Source organism: Hippopotamus amphibius, chromosome 11 (genome assembly GCF_030028045.1).
Source record: "Hippopotamus amphibius kiboko isolate mHipAmp2 chromosome 11, mHipAmp2.hap2, whole genome shotgun sequence".
In the NCBI taxonomy this organism is placed as follows: Eukaryota; Metazoa; Chordata; class Mammalia; order Artiodactyla; family Hippopotamidae; genus Hippopotamus; species Hippopotamus amphibius.
In genome coordinates, this window is record NC_080196.1 from 99,417,968 (window position 1) to 99,434,074 (window position 16,107).

General features: G+C 41.6%; 1 protein-coding gene across 2 annotated transcripts in view; it reads right to left on the reverse strand.

Moving 5' to 3' along the window:
• The window catches only part of CCBE1 (collagen and calcium binding EGF domains 1), a 228,949-nt gene that overhangs the window by 39,854 nt on the left and 172,988 nt on the right, over window positions 1-16,107 (reverse strand). The gene's annotated exons all lie outside the window — the stretch shown is intronic.

The window sequence follows — 16,107 nt, forward strand, 5'->3', positions numbered from 1 at the left end:
TTGTTGATTATCTATTTTATACATAGTAGTTTGTATATGTTAATCCCAAACTCCTAATTTATCCCTCCCCTTCTCTGTTCTGATTTTATTTTTCTTAGTGGTTTTGAATGATGTGCCCAGGAAGAACTGAGGCATAAAGGAAAGTCAGGGCAGAGAGAATCTGAGATAAAAAGAAAAAATATTATCAGTACCATATGAACACACCTTTTCCCCACCCAGGTTAGGACATTAATCCTTTGAATCCTACATACACTAATATGTATAAAACAGATAACTAATAAGAACCTGCTGCATAGCACAGAGAACTCCACTTCACTGTACAGTAGAAACTAACACACTGTAAAACAACTATACCTCAATAAAAAAACAATCCTTTGAATCCTATGAAGTGAATTAACTCTGAGACTTCAAGATGTTTATATTAGATGATTAGCAGCTTATAGGATATCATCCTACAGGCCAAGGACTCACACGGCTTGCTAATTATAATAATTAGCTACTTATAATAATAAGATAATTATAACATACTGATTGATAATTATAATAATTAGATTGCTAATTATTATCAAGCCCAGGAGTGGAACTCAAGCATTCTGACTCCCATTCAAGGGCCTCACCACCACCCCCCCCCCCTTTTTTTAAACACTTGGACCACATAAGGTACTGTACCTAAAGATACCTAACTTATCTGAATTTTAACAACAGCTAAGAGGCAATTCCTAACATAAATATCCATGACTTACATCTCTGCCCAAGAAATGGTGCCATCAGTTCAAAATACAAATCTCCACTGAAGAGATCACATCTCCAGTATGGAGCTGTGACCTCCTAATAGACCAACCCCCTTTGCAGATAACAATTATAAACTCTGGACAAAACAGAAGCAAACAACTACCTGAAGATTCTGGAGAGTAAATAAAAGCAGACAGATTTAGGAGGTGAGTTGAAATTTTCAACAAGAAACCGACAGAGTGTCATTTTTCTGCTTTTTAGGACTTTACCCTGAGAGCAGATCACAGTTGCCATGTGGAAGCTAAAAGTCTGAGAGAAAGCCTGCAATATTTTTTGGCCTAACTAAAAAGAGGACAAAGTCTTGGCATCCAGAGCCACGAGAAATGGAGAAAGAATCCTGGAAAGGGAAGCGCTAGAGAAGGAGAGCCCTGAATTCTGCATACAAACTCTGTCCAAGCCTCTGGTAACCCCTAACCCATGTGTGTAACAGATCCAAAACATCTTAGCTAAAGACACAAGGGGCTCTAATGAAGACTTGAGCTGCCACTTCTAACAGGCCAAACGGTTTTCACTTTTTGTCCAATCAAGTTAACTGTCTGCTAAAAGAAAAATATCAATATTCTTTGGATGAATATATCAGGAGGCAGGGTCTCCTGCAGCATAACATGTATAAATGTGACCTATTCTCAAGGGAAAAGACAATCAATGGTGTCAACTCTAAGATAACCCAGAGGCTGGAATTATCAGACACAAACATACAACTATGTTCAATGATATAAAGGAAAACATACTAGTAATGAATGAAAAAGTAGGAAATCTCAGCTTGCCATCTCTCCAGTCTCCACCACTTTTCCCTTCCCTTCTCTCCCAGCTGGTTTCTAAGTAAGCTTCCCTTTGCCACTTCCAACATCAGTGTATGTTAATTCAGAGACCAAGTATTAACCAGGGTCCTGTGAACCTGCAAATCTCAAGAACTTACCAAGATATTTTGAATTGACTATAATGGTTACACTACCATTAAAAATACTCTTTCTTTGCAACCATAAGAGAAATCAGATTCAAGGATACTCCCATCACAATGTCATTCTGACTCATTTGCATTTGGATATACTTTCCAGGTGGAATAGAAAGGGAATAACAAATACAAACTACCAGTTAGGAATTGCATATCACCCGCAACCTATTGTGCCACCTATGTTAACATGTCAATCTGTATGTATGAATTAGGGGCACAGACCACTGATTTGGAAAATTAGGCATTATCTGTGTCCTAAAGCCAGTTCCCACTTTTGTCAAATGGTCAGAACCTTCGATCAGGTTAGACAAGGTCTTCTGTCTCTTTAAGAAAAATTTGAGACATTTAAATGTATTTTTTCCATCCTATCTTAGTAAAAAAATAACAGCATTATATTCTACTTTTGCAAGTCATTGTAATGTAACTATATTATTGGTCAAATCAATTTTTGTGAACTGGTCTGCTAAGTGAATGACCATTCATAGAAGAAACTTAAGCAATCTCCTCCCCAAGTTTTAAAAACTTATAACATTTTTATTAAATACTTTATACAATTTATAAACATCACACCTAGTAAGAGAACATTCTGATGCTTAATCAGGTTCCGCAACATCATCTCATTCCTTCCTGTGACATCTCATGTGCAGCCCAGATGCAACAGATAATCCTACTTCAAAAGCAAAATAAGTGGGCTTCCATTATACAAACAGTGGCATTTGGGATGCTACCAAAGCAGACTTTGGGAGTGAAATAGCTAAGCCCAATCCCACCCCCCAACAAGGATACACTTGCCTGCCTGTACGTGTGCACTCAATAAAGATTTAGACTCCCTCATCAATATAGTTTATGTTAAAAAGAAATACTGGGTCGGTCAAAAAGTTCATTCAGGTTTTTCCTACCATATTACGGAAAAACCTGAATGAACTTTTTGGCCAACTCAATACATATGTATATACAATTTACTGATATGAATGATCTGTGGCAACGTCCAGAGTCTTCCCATTAGACATAATTTCCCAATATCTCCAACGGAATTATAATTTCAAGACAAGAGAAACCTGTGGGGTATAAATTTATGATTATTATTATTTGTAACAGAGGTAGAAGACCTACTTTTACATTCTATGAAATAAACTCTGACTAGTTTTCCATGGCTTAAGAAAGTCCAAGTTCCTAACAACCAAAAAGAAAACTGGCTTAACAGAGTGTTCATTAAAAATTCACGGTTATTACTGACTGTATTACTTGAGGCTGTCCTACGGAAAACTATAGGAGGAAGAACAGTGCACTAGATGATTTGAAACTCGAATGATTCATGAGAAAGTTTGGTAAAGGGGCAAAACATGTGTTTTTGATTCATCTCAAGTATAACACCACATTTAAACATCTGGTTCTATTTGTCTGTTTCTACTTAAATGATATCTAAGGTATCGCCTCTGAGATGTTCTGTGGCATTTTAAAGTTCATACAAATGGGTAAAATCCTTATAATCTCTTTTTCTATATCTAAGACATTAAACTTGGGGACTCTGACCTTTCTGAGTATGTCAAGTGCTTGGGACCATCCACACAATGGAGCCAAAAGTCACCTGTCACCTGCTCTTTTATGAAATTAAATGATAACATAGTGATTTGATATACTTTCAACAGGCTACGGAGCTCTGTCAGAAAATCTGAGCTTCCGGATGGACATGCTTCATTTAAATACCTGCTCAGCAAAGAACTAACTTCCCCTTAGCTGTTTTTTCTTAACTGCATAGCTAACACTGTCTCTCTGCTAGAGAGAAGGAGGTCTGAGACTCTGCTGTATCCTCCTTTTTCCCCAGAGCTCCTAGGAATACAGCATTATTTTGCATGTTAAACACGCATTAATCATAAATCAACAGTTAAACAATGAAATATTCCAAAGCATAACAAAATAAACCCTGGCCGTACACGTTATACCATTTCAGAGATTACTTACAACATAATTCACGTATAATAAAGTTGAGCCAAACTGAACTCTCCTCGTTATGCAAGCACAGACACTTATTAGATCTAACTACAAACATGATTGTGCGGTTTTTATCTTTTAGAAAAACAAACTAAGACAGGACAAGCGCATGTGGAGTCAGGGGAGGCAGTTCTTCTTAATACGCTTCACGTGTCAGCGTGGTTTTTCCAAATACAAATACTTTTCTCATTTCTTGGCAAGGGGAAGTGGCGATTAGATGGTTGTTACATAGAAAGGGTGACATCTGGTAATCAGGAAAGTCTGTGGAGGTTTCCCCTGGGTGCCCTTGAGTATTAACACACATAAAAAAATCATAAATAAAAATAGTGCAGCCAGAAATATATCCCACCAACTAAGCGTGTGTGAAAAGCTTTTGGAAGGAAAAACTGAATCAGGAAAATGAAGATAACAGAGATCTCATCATCCAACTGTCTGCTAGTGAGTTACTAGATTCTAGAAAAGAATTTTTTAAAGAACCACTGCCTACAGAATTAGAGGGCCAGAAGAAGGGATCTCGAAAGATCAAGTGAGCTAGTGGGCAACATGTATTTCAATGCTTGCTCCGACACAACAGTAAATTTTCCTAAGATTTACTTGGGGCTTTCTTTGCCTAGCTGTCTAGACATGCACTGTATCAGGTTTTTTTAAAATGTGAGAGAAAGAACGATGCTTTTCAGAGTATCTGGAGTTCTTGCTGCCAAGCTAGATGGAACGATGGCTTTGGAGTCAAGCAAACCTGCTTTACAATTCTGGCTCTGACCTTTAAAGAGCTCAGGACGTGACCTTGGGCTCATTTCTTAAACTTGCTGAGCTTCAGATTCTTCATGGATAAAACACGAACAATAAAATTTGCTTTATAGGATTAACGCAAGGATTACAGATAATAAAATAAAGGTGCCTAGCACAGGGCCTGGTCAGAATGGTGTTCTCAGCTGCGGCCTTGCGAACACAGCAAGAAAACAGCAAAAGCAACTCTTCCCAGATGCTTTCCTCTTGTGACTCATCTCCTTCTTCCACTTCTTAGTCAACGGCAGATGCCATCTCTTCTTCCAAAAACAAAGAGGAGAGTAAGGGAGGGAAACTTCTGATTTTCAAGATGACAGAAAAGTAACATTTTGTTGTCACCTTCTTTCACAAGTTAACCCCAAATAACTAGGAGAACAAGAAATAAAATGCAAACTCTTATCCCATGGATTTAGGGGACCTTTCTAACTCTCAACCATAATACAGCTGTCCCTTAGTAACTGCAAGGGATTAGTTCCAGGAGCCCCCATATACCAAAATCCACAGATGCTCCAGTCCCTCATGTAACATGGTGGAGTACAATGAATACAGCTGGCACTCCATATTTGTCCATAGATATGGAGAGCCGACTGTATACTTATTGAAAAAAAATCTGTGTATTAAGTGGACCTGTGTAGTTCAAGCTCATGTTGTTCAAGGGTTAACTGAATATGAACATGGCCCGTGGCTGGAGGGATGGGAAGTGATTTTTAAGAGTGGGGTAACTTCAAACCTAAGTGCTGACCATGGAGAGGCCAGCCAACTCACCCTGCAGAACCTCATTTAGCCATCAAAACTGGAGACCCCAGATATTGAGCAAAGTGGAGGCCAGAAGACAGCAAGTTGACCTAAAAGTCTGATGAGAAGTTAGACTTCCTGTTCCCACCCCAAACCCAAGAAGTTAGCCTGATACTTTTGTCTACTGGGCAAGAGGTAGAAGGTATATATTCTTTTGGAAAATTGTACCCAAGAAGTTCAAGACTAGGACACCAAGTCAGAGAACCAAGTAGCACCTAACTCCCCCATGAGTAGATAATTCTGCCCAGGCACACAGAGTTCCAATATGTTTTTTAAAGAACCCTTTCAGATACATGCACCCCAATGTTCACTGCAGCACTATGTATAATAGCCAAGGCATGGAAGCAACTTAAATGTCCATCAACAGATGAATAAAGAAGATGTGGTGCATATATACAATGGAATGTTTCTCAGCCATTAAAAAGAATGAAATAATGCCATTTGCAGCAACATGGATTGTCATATTGAGTGAAGTAAGTCAAACAGAGAAAGACAAATATCAATATGATATCACTTACATGTGGAATCTAAAAAGAATGACACGAACTTATTTACAAAACAGAAACAGACTCACAGACATAGAGAACAAACTTAGGGTTACCAAAGGGGAAAGGTGTGGGGAGGGGAGGGAGGGATAAATTGGGAGTTTGGGATTGACATGCACACACTATTATATTTAATAAAGTAGATAACCAACAAGGACTTACTATATAGCAGAGGGAACTCTGCTCAATATTCTTTAATAACCTAAAGGGCAAAGGAATTTGAAAAATAGATACACGTATATGTATAACAATCACTTTGCCGTACACCTGAAACTAACACAACACTGTAAATCAACTATAGTCCAATATAAAATACAAATTAAAAAAAAATAAACCCTTTCAATTTACTATTTCATTCCAAAACAGTGAAGCCCTCCTGGTGATGGCTTCTAAGGCAGACGGATGGTGGCTTCCTCATATTTGCAACTAGTCAGTCCCAAATGAAGACAGATGAGACAGAGTAGAGCCAATTTACATCGTCTACTCTTACCAGCCCAACCGCGCTGTGGTATGCCTGAGCAGGGAGCCCACGAGAAACTTCTGCCAGGAAGAACAAAAAACACAAATCCCTCGGGGCTAATATTAAAGGCTTGAGCATCTAAAAGTGGTCCTGGATTTTTTGGTAACGCTCCTTAGAGTAAGGACGCTTTCCTCTCTTCCTTTTAACCTTCCTCCTTTGTGGAAACTTTTATTGAGCTTTGCACGACTTCATGGGAGCTACTAGAATTCCTTTCACACCAGATGACCTGAGAACAGAGTCCAATAAAATGACTCACCTCCCATCTACAGATGCTTGGTTCCAGCCTTTTAACCAGAAAGTGCTCCTCCCAGGCAAATGGAATAATATTATGTTTACCAAGGCATTAGCAAACTAACAAACCAACTCAAACAAACCTACCTATTTGTGCATCGACATCTATATAAGCTTGTTACTGCTGAATCTCAGTGACTTCGTTATGGGACTTCTAAGAGTATTTTAGGTATAACCTTCTCTTCTATGCACAATTACTGATGATCAAAATCAAATGAGGAAAACAGTACAGTGGTTCCACACACACACACAAATTAAACAGTTACCACATGATCCAGCTATTCCACTTCTGGGTATGTAGCCAAAATAACTGAAAGCAAATTCAAACAGATATTTGATCATAGCAGCATCTTTCACAATAGCCAAAGGCATAAACAGCCCAAGTGTCCATCGACAGATGACTGGATAAACAAGATGTGGGATCATATATACACAATGGAAAATTATTCATCCTTTATCATTTCAAAAGGATGGAAATTCTGACCTAGGCTACAGATGGGTAGAAAGTGTCACTTTGGGAAGAGGAAAAAGTTCTGGAGGTGGATAGTGGTGATGGTTGCACAACAATGTGAATGTACTTAATGTCACTGAACTACACAACTAAAAATGGTTAAAATGGTAAATTTGTATTGTGTACATTTTCTCTCTCTCTCATGCACGCGCGCACGTGTACACACACACACACACACACACACACACACAATGATCAAATGAGGAAGGAACACTGTTGAAGTAACCCCTGTGACCATTAACACCCTGGTCATGGTTTCATAAGGGTTTTGTGTGAATTACAGAAAAAAATTTTTTCTAAGTGTTCATGAAAAAGCTTTTCTTAGATGGAGCTAAAGTTACAACCAAAAGGAATAAGCTCCACTTTCCATGCGGTGTCCATGGACTGTGACCCACTGAGTAGGACATGATTCACAGCTATCAGTGTCTCTGAAAATTAGCCACAATGGGAATAAATGTGGTATATATCCCTCCAAGGCTGCAAGTGATAATTTATTCATTCAACAAACATTCATCATGACCCTACCTATAAGGCAGACTAGCCAGTGGTTAGGACCCTGCACCTTGGGGATGTACCTCCTAGGGTTGAATCCAGGCTCCCCAGCTTTCCAGCTGTGGGGCCTTAGACGTAAAGTGACGTAAAGTCCCTCTAACTCGAGTTCCTTATGTGTAAACTGGAAGAGTATAGTACTCACCTCACCGGTTTGGTGGGAAGATTCAATGAGTTAGGATGTAGCTTAGGATGGTGCTGGCATACGTTAAGTCCATCAGAAAAATGTAGAAAGAAGTGTGGTTTTCCTGAGTGTCCCTGCTCTGATGGCCACCTTCTAGGACCCTGCAGTGATGCAGAGGAGGGACGTGTGGACCACAGCTGCGGCTGCAGGCTGAGAACATGGGCAGACACCTTCACATGACCTCCCTGCCAGTGCCTCCCTATCTCCCTGGCATATCCGGGTTCCTCAGACTCCAGGGTCAAGGACCTCAGCCGAGGCTGACTGGAGTAGGGGGCGAGGGGGCACGTTAAAGAGATAAGAACCTGGGACTGATTAACTTCCTCTTTGCCACGATGCCAACGCTAGACACCCCAGCTCTCTTCTCACACACTTTCCCCTCCTTCCTTGCCTCCCCCAAATGAATTTTCTGCCTCATCAACTCTCGTTATCTTGTTTGCTGACTGCCTTTTCCCTAATTCAGCTGATAAGTTAATCATTTCTGAAACATAAGAAAAAATTATAACAAATGGGAAAAAGTATTTTGGTATTATCTTTGTAAAAAACAAAATGAAACAAACTTGAATCTATTGATATGTATATATGTACATATACATAGGTAGTGAGATTTTTATAGTAAAAATAATAAAGATGACATTGGGTATTTGTGGTTCTTTTCATAAGGGTGAGCTACAAGAGGGCTCCTTGTTCTTTTTTGTGTTTTCTGATTTTTCTGTAATGACACGTACTGATTTTGTAATAAGAGAAATTAAAAGAATGAAATAAAGGGGTCTTTAGGGATTTTAAGGGTGGTTTGACACATTTCTAATGCTAGGCTTCATAACAGTTTTAGAAACTCGTGGTTTTGAAAGTTGGGTAAGGAGTCACATTTAGGAGCGTGTTTGGGCAGATTGGCACCCGGCATGATTCGTTTAACCCAGAAACTGAGCAGTTATATTTTGGACAAACTGGACCAACTAGATTTCAACCCAACTGCTTTTGACCAAGTCACCTGGAACCAATATACAGTATTTACTAAGAAATTGCTTTAGGGATTTAATGTATTATTTAATAGGACGTTCATTCTTACTTTTTCCACCTCAAACAACTGGTTTAATGGGCTTGCCTTAGGGAGGATTTTAATGGAACAATTTCTCCCACTTGTGGGACACACTTAAACCAATGCATCTCTGCTCACATGTATTTCCACTGTTGCTTATTTTCAGAGGCGCTGATAGCTGTGAATCGTGTCCTAATCGGTGGGTCACTGTCCGTGCACAGAGCATGGAAAGTAGAGATTATTCTTTGCAGCAACATGGGTATGCAGTGACACTGCAGGACCCAAAGCTCTAGTCACTGATTTATTTTTATTTTATTCTGAATTCTCTAAGCATTCGAGGAACACCTGAATGGTTATGAGTGACATTCCCTGGTGGCATTCATCACGAAAATCCTACCTTCAGGCACTGAAATATACATGGTAAATGGAGGAACACAAGTCATCCGCAGTTGTTACCAAGGCACTCCAGAAGCTTCCTGACTGCTCCTTCACCTTCTCCTCCCACTCTGGACTTTCTCTGCAATTCAGCCATTGCTTCTTCACTCCTTTCGCTTTGTTTATTTACTAACTTATTTATTTAAGTATAGCTGATTTATAATGTTACATCAGTTACAGACATGTAATACAGTGATTCAATATTTTTTATAGATTATACTACATTTAAAATTATTATAAAATATTGGTTATATTCTCGAATGAATATAACACAACAGAAACACACTCCTCTCTCTTCTTCAAAGGGTGGGTCCAACCTCAGGATCTCAACTCTCACCTCTCTGATGCCTAAACTGCAAACTTCCAGGCCTCTTAAGTGCCTTCATTTTGCTTGCCTGTATTTTCTAAGTTTTCTATAATTATCAGGTGTTACTTTCATAATGAGAAAACGTTACATTTTAAATCTAAGAGAAGAAATTAACTTCTCACTGCCAAGGTGGAATAGAACAGCATCCTGGAGGGAGCCAGAGCTCAAAGGCAAATAACCCATAAGCCTGTTTCTAAATGTTGCCTTTATTTCCCCCCCCCCCCCCCCCCCCCCGTAAAAGCTCCGAATAATCCACAACAGCTGCATTTTCAGAAAGTGATCACTGCAGCAGAGATAGCCTTATCTACTTTTTTTTTTTTTTCTGTTGTTACAAAAACCCAAACTATAGTTGGGCATATCACCACCCAGCATAAAGGAGCCACTTCCCAGCCTCCCATGCTCCAGGTACAGCCTTGTGAATAAGCCTAGCCAATGGATGCGAGTAGCTGTGTTGTGTGCAGCTTTCAGGTGCAGCCTCCCCTTAAGTGGAAGGGGCGTATGCCCTCCCCCTTCACCTTCCCACGAGTGGGAACGTGACCAGAGGTGGTGTGCCGTCTTGGACAGTGAGATCCGCACCTCATCAATGGTGGATCAACATGCAAGGCGAGTGCCTGATGCCATCCAGCCACCCGATGAGCTAAGCACGCCTGACCAGTTTTGAGCCAGAGGAACAAACTTCCATCTTGTTTAAGCTATTATTTTTAGTTTCAGTTATAAGAGCCTAGTATCTGCCCACCTTCACACCGTCCCCCACCCGCACCCCCAAAAGCTAAAATGACTGAAGGAAATAAAGGCACGGGAGAAAGGCTACTGAAATGCAAGGTTAGTAAGCCACGAGGCACCTGGAGAAGACGCAGCCTTTCACTCTGCTCCAGTAACAGCTGTGCATGGAGCCCTTGAGCCTTATGAAATGCTGGCCCTTGAAATGTAAATATCTGAACCTCCCTTGTAAATTACCCAAAGCTAGAGCACTCTCTGCTTTGACAGGGAGACGGTCCTTCTTTCCGCACAGTGGGCAGAGTTTCATTGGTGCTCAGCCTGCACTTCAGCATGTAAATGAGTCATTTCAGAGAGCGCGCAGTACAGGAACATGTAAATACAATTTGCTAATTCAGATTTCTGCCTGGGGTCAGTCACCTGAGAATTAAATGAGGAAGTCTTAGAGATCTTACTTGTAATGACTTTGAAAGACAGAATCCTCTTTCTTAGGTTAATTACTCATGATGTGATATATCCCAAACCTCACACACATAAAACCCTTACGGAAACCAAAATACAACTGACATTACTTCAGGTCTAAGTCACTGGAGGGGGAAATTCACACAACACCCAAAGCCGGATTGCTACCTCATTTACAGATGAGAGCAGGGATCTTCTATTTGTTTAAGATACCGAACTACATAAATAATGACCCAATGTCCCCTTAAAAATTTCAGTTCAGATTAGTTCAGAACTGGAAGCATTACGTTTGACATACTACTACCAACATTTAATGGAAAGCTTATTATACCAAGCCAAGCATTCTCCATAGATAAATAATTTTCATAACTGCTTTTTTTTTTTTTTTTAAACAGATGGGAACACTGAAGCCCAGAATTCTTTAGTGACTTGTTCAAATTAGTAGCTGAGCTGGACAGGAATCCAGACTGCAGGACTCCAGAGGCCACCACTTCCCTGACCTTGGTGTTACAGAAGATGTGGGTGTTACAGAAGATGTGGAGATGTTTAAGATCTGAATGTGGTCCTTGAGGATAATGAACGTGGGAGAAATATATATATACACACACACACACACACACACAATTCTAAGCCTAACACAGGACAGAGCATTCAAAGCACCATAACACAAGTGAAATGTATTTTCTTGGTACACAGGGGCGAGTATTATGTCCATTTCAATGGCTGCAGAAGTGTGTGGCCCATCAGAGTGGCTCCTGTCCCAGAGGATGTATTAGGTCCCATAAGAAGGGGCTCCCATCCTCACTACCTTCCCTTCTTGCTTCTCCAGCTTGGCCCCCAATCCAGCTCCTCCGTCTTGCAACCTCAGCTTCCCTCTGGAGAAAAACTGCCCTGTCCTTGGCTCAGCATACCCTCAGACAACCTTCAGGCTGTGTCTCCCAAGCCTGAACCTTATTTAATCGTAGGTCAGAGAACCACAGTCTAGGCCCAGTTGAGACATTGGAAAGAAAAGACGGCAGACAAAGAGAGTAGTTAATAAGGCTACTGAAATATTTTAGGCAGATGAAGAGGGTCTAAAACAGGGCAATGGGAATTGAAAAATGAGAACAGATTTTAAAGAACTGTTGGAGGCAGTATCTATAGGATTTCCTAACACACTGGATGTGGGGAATAAGAAAAACAGAGACGTCCAAGACTAGAGATTGATTGTAGTGCAGCTGTCTGGAGGATGAGGTCACCATTAGTTAGGGCAGGTTAAATCGGGAAAAAGCTAAATACAGAAGATTTTTATAGCATGAATTTGGGGAAGACTAGAAGGTATTAATGACATTTGGTTTGGACATAATTGTTTAGGATGTCTGAGGCCTTACACAGCTCAAGGGGGAGGTGAGGGTGGAGGTGTGCTAGAGGTGGTATTCAGAGGGAGAGGTGAAGGATGGCATTGGATAAAAACACACAGAGAAGGCAGGTGCCAAGGACATGATCTTGGGAGCTCTCCTCCTGGAAGAACTGGGCAGAGTAAGGAAGCCAGAGAGAAAAAGAGAAGGACTAGTCAAAGAAGTGCTGTGGAGGAAGCCGACAAAAGGGACGTGAGCTCGAGCAAAATCACTGTCCCACTTCTGAGTCTCTACTCCGCACCCTGGGAAACAAAGCACTTTGGCCTGGGGTGATCTTTAACGTCTTCCCTAGCTTTTGGGGTGAGGAAGATGTCTGTATCTGCCTCGTGTTCACATGGATGTATAGTTTGTTAAAACTTACTGAACTGGCCACTTAAAATTGGTGCATTTTATCAAATATAACTTACACTTCATAAAAAACTTCCCTGGCTCTAAGCAATTTATCCATTTTATGCAAAACTATTAATAGTAGTATGAAGTATTCCATTTATGAGTATTTTTTTCATCAGAGAAAAAGAAATATGGGTCAAAAACTGTGTACCCTTAGTTCACCCACCGCCCCGCCACAAAAAACCCCCAAAATCCATGAACTGGAACTTGTTTTAAGAAATCAGTCCCCGATCATTCTGGATGTTGGTATGAGTGAGCAGTTATCTTGAAGTGTTTTGCAAACACATGGGAAAGTAGCGAGAAATTCTGGTGGACTCTCAGACATGGCATGTGTGGTAGGTTTTGTAGGACAACCCAAGAGCCGCAGGAAAGCAATGTGGCAGCCCTGGCTCTCCTGGGACCTACAGCTCCGTCATGACCGCTAGACAAATTCAAATGGAGGCTCTCAGGAGTATAACACGTGTGGATCAACACACGGCTCAACTCAATAAGGATTCCTAAGGTGCAGGAATGGATGTTCCTGGTGCAAGGTATATCCATTAACTTGAGCTCCTTGAGAGCTGAAGCATCATTTAATTAGAAGGGAGTGGCTGCCCCCATCTCTATATTGAGTCTATTATGGAATTTGCCATTTATTATGATTTTTTCCCCTTCTTTGCAAATTTTAAGAGGTAGTGGTTAGAGAAATAAGTATGATCTGTGACAAGTTATAGTTTTGGGATCTATGATAACGGTAGCTCTACAGAGACTATCTTTGGGGTCATGGGAGGACATGTATGTCACTATCATTATACTCAATCTGTCTCCTCTAACTGAGCATGAACTCCTCCAGGGCAGGAATCGAGTCTTAGTTTCCCTGAGCACTTAGTCCAGCGTCTGAAAGACCAGATATTCAACACATTTTGGCTGAAGTGAACTTGGCCAGAACTCCTTCCTTGGGAAGAGCCCATCTACGACACTATTTACAAGTTATGGGTTATGGCTTTATCTTCCCTTTTTTATCTATTTTAAAAAAATTTTTCCTGGCGTCCTGTGGGTTCTCATCCTTCCCTTCGTCCTCCTTTTCTGTATTACAAGGTGCAGAAGGAATTAGGGACTGGCAGGAGTAACGGGCAGAGAGTAAGGAGTGTGTAATCCCAGTAATGTTTCTTGCATGAAATAATGACAAATTGATTACCTCCGGGGCCAAAAACATCCAGCTTTATCTGGAGTAAATAATATGTGCTCTGCTGTTTGTCATCAAGAGCTGGGAGATTCAGAGAGTCTAGGCAAGTCATCCAAGACTGTTCAGCGGTGCTGCTGGAACCAGAATCCAGGGGGTGCTTGGCAACTCGACCCCCCTGTCCAGACTGAGTTGTCCCAGGACGTTCATTCTGGATCCCTTCTGAGCGGCAATCTAGGCTTCGGTGTTTAGGATGCCTGAATCAAAATTATGAACAAATACAAAAACATGGAAACACTGAATGGTATCACGGGATGGACAGCTGTTTTGAAATCAGGCAGGACTGAGCTCGAAACCTGACTCCACCACTTTTCCGCTTTTCACGAAATGATGCACGATGTGTATACACTTATATTTCAGCGTCTTCCTCTGAAAAATGCCGTATCAATATGTACTCTGTTAGGGTTATGTTGAACGTTGAATGAGATGAATAAAGCCCCTGCTATAGCACCTACTGTGTAGGAAATGGCCACTAAAGGGACACTGGTGATGAGAGCAGTGGCGACAGTAACAGCGGTAGTGGGTGTTGCTGTTGTTACTCTCTTTTGTCTTTCTTCAACGTTGGCGTTAAAGATACATGAAGTGACTATTTATCAGCTACGATGAAACTCTGTGAAATACTGGAAAGCCTGAAGGTCGGACAGTACGTGCGTTTACACTGAACCGACTAATAACTGAATGTTGACCCTGGGATGTCACAGACAGATGCCCTGGGAAGTCGAAAGAATTGTGAGCTAAAAAGAGCGCACACCATCACTTGGGTAATCAGCTCGTGTAAAGACACAGAACGTAAGAAATGTTCACCCACACCAGGGTCTCTGAACATAACAGAATGCTCAAGATGTCAAAAGGCACTCAAGTCCGCCCCAAATTACCAAAGGCTGGTGCGAGCCCAGGCTGGCGTGGTCTGGGAATTCTCTGTGGAGTGGGATTCGGATCTTACAGGATGATTAAGTTGTATCCTGACAGGGAAGAGAATGGAAAGCCACTCAGGGCAGAGACAGGGTGTCTAGAAAAGCAGGCAGAAGTGTTCGTTATCTTGCCCTTAGGGACAAAAACTCCAGCCCTGAGAGATTTTTGTTACGTGGTCGTAGGCAGCAGTGCCTTATCAGCTAGACCCTTGAATTAACCAGGCACCCTTGAGCCAGAGGTGACAGTCCCTGTGCCTGGCTGTCCAGCCCCTTCCTAGGGAAAATCACTTCGCCTCCACTTGCTTCGAGCGGGTAGGCTGGATGGTGCTACTTTGCACCAAGGGGTAATCCTCTTGCCTCTCCAGGTTGAGAAGACTGGGAAGGGGCGCCTGAACCCTGGGCAGCCAATCCAGCCACCTCTCCCAGGACACAGCAGTAAGCTGGACCAGTCACACGCTCCGGCCCAGGGCTCTCCACCAACAAACCCCAGTGAGCAGGCTGGTTAGCCACGGTGGTACAGCTGAGGCTCTGGCAGTTGAGAAAGATCTGGAGACACCAAAATGAGCAGAAAGTCGAGTAGGCAGAGGAAACTGGCTGCTGCCAGGACTCCTGAGAGAAGCAGAGACTTCAGGAGGGAGACAAGGGGGAACCACCCCAGGTCCAGCTCGTTTTCTGATGCCTCCACCATCATTACCCCAGACACCCTAACCACAACTCCCTTCATCCCTGAGATTCAAGTGGCATTTCGGTTCTTAGTAACCAAGATCTGTTCTTTCCCAGTTGTCCTGGTAACACAGCAAAGATCCAGTTTTTGGAAGCTAGAGTATAAAAGGTTTTTGATTTGGGGGTTAATTCCAGGTAGAGTTTCCACAATTGCTATGTGTTTTAGCAAAAGAACAAATTTCTGTTTCCTGGACAGAAGTCACGCCCTGGATGGTGACAAACAAATGTCTTCATTAACCTGTAGACACAGCCCTTATCACACATGAGAACTGGATTCTGTCAATAACAGTTGAACCTCGAAGTGTTCTGGGCATTAGTGAATTATTTACTGGTAACCTTGAGAGGGAGTTGTAGGTCAGGTTTAGATAATGAGAAGCCAGCTGGACCAGGCGCAGCAAAGAGGAGTGAGAAAGTATATTTCCTAAACGTGAGCTTTCTTTAAATAACACGGACATTCTAGTGTCTCTGGCCATGTGAGCGCGTAATTCACTGGCAATGCCCCGTGCTCTCTGTCTTCTGTTTGGCTT